Raw genomic sequence first — 5411 nt, 5'->3', positions numbered from 1 at the left:
GCACGTCAAACACACTCAAGACAATCTTCAAAGGGAAGACAATCTATGTAGAACAAGACATAAAACAAGCCCACAACAATGAGTCAGCGAGTAGTGGGAGATTCAGCAAAGTTCATACTTAACCTTCCTCTAGTGTTAGCTTTCTGTTACTCTTTCTTATGTTAACGGGTCGGTTTTGACCCGCGTCTTAAATCACCCCTAGGATGCCCTAAAAACAGTTATTTATGATCCTATTTGTTTCTTACCTCTTAGTTACCTTGTTTGGGTTTCTTATGCATGGAAGGATTGATTTTAATATTTATGTTGTGGCCCCCTGGGCCTTTCATTTGAGAGCATACCATTCATTTTCAATATAAAAATATTGTCAAATGAACCTCAAGAGAATAATATAAACTTTAAAAAGTTTGTTATATTACCTGACTATTACTGAAGGGTTTTAAAACACATTTCTTAAATGTAAAAAAAATATACATATGTATATTTTATATTATTAACTCTAGTAACATCTATGGTGTTACGGGTCACTTTTGACCCATATCTAAATACTTTATGAAAAAGGCAAAAAACTGTTTTTTTTATGGAACTTTAATACAAATAAAAGATAAAAATTATATTAATATTAATAGCAATAATAATAAAAAGTAGCTTTTCTGGGTCAAATAAACAAACAACAATCAAGCAAATCAAAACAAAAATCAAGTACTAGTTTTTAGATGCATGTGTGGCAAAAAGTGACACTTTTTGTGTGTTCTTTGCAGAGGTATTTTTTGCAGGTGAAGCACAATGTGTTTGTCTTTCTCTCCTTATTGTTAGGGCAGACCTGACACCTCTTTCTTTTAGAATCAGGTGGTCTCACTGGGGTTGTGGCTGTTGTGGTTGATGTTGAGGCAGGGCTGGTTGAGGAGGATGCTGGTGATGATGCTCTTTGTGTTGCTGTGGGTGTGGACGAAGCACTTGTTGAGCTCTGGAGTTGTCGGACCAAGGCTGCAACGGCTGGGTCTCGGGGCACTTGTTCCCTTTGGTCAATGTGCGCCTTGACAAGGGATTGTCCTAGTTCCTCAAGAAACATCCTCCACTTGTTTTTTTTCTTTGAATTCCATCCTTGATGAATGTGGGTCCACAACACAAAAGCATTGTATGCTGACACATTAAGGATGTTGTAAAATACAACCATTGGCCATCTTCCAGTCATTCGCTGGCAAGTGTAGGTGGCAGTCAGCTTGTCCAGGTTGTCCACTCCTCCTTTGTTTTTGTTATAGTCCAGGATGATTCTGGGCTTTTTGTCACTTCCTGATGACACAGCAGCATCTTTGTGAAGTGTGGACATCAGTATCACATTCCGTCGTTTTTTAGGGCAGTATGAAACAGCAGTGGTGGTGTCTGTAAAAACAAACTTTGAAGAAAGTGGAGCCCTGTCCTTCATCTGCAACAATTCAGCGGGCAGCTCAGGTTTGTTTTTTTCACTGTGCCCACCATGGTGATTTTCCTCCTGAGAAGTTCTTGTCCAAGGTCATAGCTGGTAAAAAAATTGTCACAAGTAATGTTGTGACCCTGCAGTCCAGTAGTCATATAGAGGACTACACGTTTTCCTTGTTTTTTTTCAGGGATGCCACTTGCAGACTTGCCTGTGTAAATCTGTAGATTCCATACATAGCTAGTTTTTGCATCACAGGCTGCCCAGATTTTTATGCCATATTTGCCTGGCTTACTTGGCATGTATTGCCGGAAGGGGCATTTTCCACGGAAAGGGAGAAAACGTTCGTCTACTGTCACCTCTGGCCCTGGGTTGAACATCAGTGGAAGGAGCTGCACCCATTTCTCCCAAACATCCCTGATGGGAGCAAGTTTTTTAGATTTTGTTCTGGTGTCTCTGTTGTCAAATCTGAGGACTCTTGATATCATTTGAAACTTTTGAAGTGACATTGTTGCCCGGAACATATTCCTGCCTGTCGATGCGTCCCAGAGACTATCAGTGGCCTCATTGCAGGATTTGTACACTCCAGCAAGGAGAAGAACACCAATGTAGGCATCCAGGTCATCATCATGAAGGTCATTCCACATGTTGCCATGGAATTTTTTTCCTTCAAGGTTTGTCATAGCAATAATGACCTTTTTTATTGACAATGGCATAAACAGATCAAAACATGTCTTGATGTCCCTTACTCTTGTCACAGCAAACCTTGTGATCCCAGGGGTCATTTTTATGACATTTGCAGCATCTGCCCTGCCATGTACATCTGGTGGTACTGAGCTCCAACTGATCTTGCCACTTTTGGATTTGAATCTTTCAGGAGAAGCAGCTTCAGCACCGGTGACCTCCTCATCAGACTGATCAGAACTGTCTGTGTCTTCAGGTTGATACTCCACATCATCTTCCTCATCAGAAACCTGTTCATCTGTATCACTTTGCTGCTGTGTGTCCTCTGATTCATTATCATCCAAAATATAATCCAGAATTTGGCTTGCATCTAATCTTCTCCTCATTGTTCAATGGTGTAAGCTGGAGATGTACTGCACTGCAAAGTACCAACTCTAAGCTGATTTGGCCATACATGCCTGGACATGTCCCTAATTCAAGTTGTTAGAGGTAGAGCTGGCTGTGGGCTGTTGGTTTATATTGTGTTTATGAGTTCAGTTTTGTTCAGTATTATTTTTTTACTCTTATATTACACCTGGGTCGAAATTGACCCCAACAACACAAATGTTATAATTTTAATAAGAGCATTTTACAATTTCGTAAAATAGTTTTATTTTATTGAAATTTGTTTAAAAATAAGTTCCTTACAAAGTCAAAAAGTCTTGATGCAATAAACAAACGTATGTAGAATTTGTATGCATTTAAAAACTAAAACGGGTCGGTCACGACCCTAACACTAGAGGAAGGTTAAACATGAGAACCTGGATGTAAATTGTTAGATATAGAATGTGACAAATAAAGGATGATGTACATTGATGAACAGTCAATAGTTAAAAAATTGTGTGTTTAAAAAATTACATCAGTTCTAACTTATATTGATTCAGTAAAAAAAAAGAAAAGAAACTACTTGGAAGAAATGAATGGTTATCCTAAGATGCCAAGTTGTCCTCTATTAATAAGGACTCCCACCAATCACGAGAATAGAAGACTATTGTCTCCTGACCTAATGGCACTCCAGCATACATGTACGGTGTAGGATGTTGGGTTGTAATATGCTACATTGCTTGTTGCAGTATTATAGATATTATGAAACAGTGTGCTGAGAGGGGTACAGTCAGTGTATAGTTTAGCTGGAATAACACAAACAACCTGATGTCTCGTCTGGTAACCTGTATTCATACACTACATGTGGTCTGCACTAACCGTGACTTTTTCAGCTATGCATCTTGGAATAAACTTTATAACCTTAGATTGTTTGAGTTTATAGTACCAAACTAAACGCAAAAACCTTAGGGACACTGAAACGTACATGGTTATTGAAATAAACACTGGTCAGCGTTAAACACTGATAAAACACTAATTACTTTAAGGCTGGGTTTACACTACGTATATTTCAGTCAGTATTGTGGTCCTCATATTGTAACCAAAGCCAGGAGTGGATTAAAACACAGAAAGGCTCTGTTCCCACAATGGTGAAATTGAGTGGATGGCCGCCATTTAATGGCAAATATTTGCTGTTATTTTAGAACAACGGCTGTTATATTGAAATAATGGCCGTTATTTACTGTTATATGGCGGCCATCCACTCAATTTCAACATTGTGTGAACAGAGCCTTTCTGTGTTTTAATCCACTCCTGGTTTTGGTTGCAATATGAGGACCACATTACTGACTGAAATATATGTAGTGCGAACCCAGCCTGAAACAGTAGACTGACAGGCGTCAAGAAGTAATTAGTAATTATATTAGGCAGTGAGTGAATAGTGCTGGATGCAAGAAAAATGTGTAAGGATCTGAGCTACTTTCACTGTAGCTGTCCAAACCTGAAAGCACCTATTGTATAATGACCATATGAGCATCAGAAGTGGGCATGGTGCAATAGGAGTACATTGCCTGATGAATCATGCTACCTGTTACATTGAATGGGCAGACTTGCAAATTAATGATGGTAGTTGTAGTTTTGCAGCCTATGGCTCACCTGGTGTTGCTGAACTACAACACCCATCATGTCTTTAATATGATCTCTGATGATGTCTGATAATGTGAGTTGTAGTTTTGCAAACTGTGGCTCTCCTTTTTGTTTATCATGCCCCTGACTGCATCTGATTGGGGAGGGGGGGCGCTGAATTTTACATCAGGACCAACACACTTTTAGTTGCACCCCTGGTGTCTTTAAGACAGTTGATGATGTGAGTTGTAGTTTTGCAAACTGTGGCTCTCCTTTTTGTTTATCATGCCCCTGACTGCATCTGATTTTTGGGGGGGAGGGGGCTGAATTTTACACCTAGACCCACAAACTTTTAGTTACACCCCTGGTGTGGCAGTAAAATTGGACCCTTGTACGCTGGTATTTTTGGTAGTATCAGGCTTACTTGATTTGGTCAGTAACAGTATTTTGGCAATATTTATGGTGACGATGTTTCCTTCTGCATACACCAATACACCATTGCTAGTGAGCGCACTAATGCAAAGCACGTCGCTCTAGGGTTATTGCCTCTCTACTCAGTAAGTACAGGAGCAGTTACTGCTTCTCTGCTTAATAAGTACAGGAGCAGTTACTGCCTCACTGCTCAGTAAGGACAGAAACAGTTACTGCCTCACTGCTCAGTAAGTACAGAAGCAGTTACTGCCTCAATGCTCAGTAAGTACAGGAACAGTTACTGCCTCTCTGCTCTGTAAGTACAGGAGCAGTTACTTTCTCTCTGCTCAGTAAGTTTAGGAGCAGTTACTGCCTCTTTGCTAAGTAGGTACAGGAGAAGTTACTGCTCAGTAAGTACAGGAGCAGTTACTGCCTCACTGCTCAGTGAGTACAGGAGCAGTTATTGCCTTACTGCTAAGTACAGGAGCAGTTAATGCCTCACTGCTCAGTAAGTACAGGAGCGGTTACTGCCTTACTTCTCAGTAAGTACAGGAGCGGTTACTGCCTCACTGCTCAGTAAGTACAGGAGCGGTTACTGCCTTACTTCTCAGTAAGTACAGGAGCGGTTACAGCCTCACTTCCCAGTAAGTACAGAAGCGGTTACTGCCTCACTGCTCAGTAAGTACAGGAGCAGTTTCTGCTGCCTTTTACAGAAATCGTTGCTCCTGTACAGATCCTCCCAAAGGGAATTACAAAGCAAAATCAGATTTTGGCAAATATGATTTTTGGTAAAATACAATACGAATTTAATTATTTTTGAATCAAAGTGCCCATCTATAGTGCTAACTAAGAGATGAGTGAGTACTACTTGATGGAGTAAGTAATTGATTGAATAGCACACTATTCAAAATACTGA

General features: G+C 40.1%; 1 pseudogene; it reads right to left on the bottom strand.

Moving 5' to 3' along the window:
* Positions 1 to 709: 709 nt before the first annotated feature.
* On the bottom strand, positions 710 to 2484 carry LOC138794169 (piggyBac transposable element-derived protein 4-like; annotated as a pseudogene).
* Positions 2485 to 5411: the final 2927 nt, after the last annotated feature.

Source organism: Dendropsophus ebraccatus, chromosome 5, assembly GCF_027789765.1.
Source record: "Dendropsophus ebraccatus isolate aDenEbr1 chromosome 5, aDenEbr1.pat, whole genome shotgun sequence".
Classification (NCBI taxonomy): Eukaryota; Metazoa; Chordata; class Amphibia; order Anura; family Hylidae; genus Dendropsophus; species Dendropsophus ebraccatus.
Note: the sequence above shows the minus strand (reverse complement) of the source record. Positions and strands in the feature narration are given on the sequence as shown.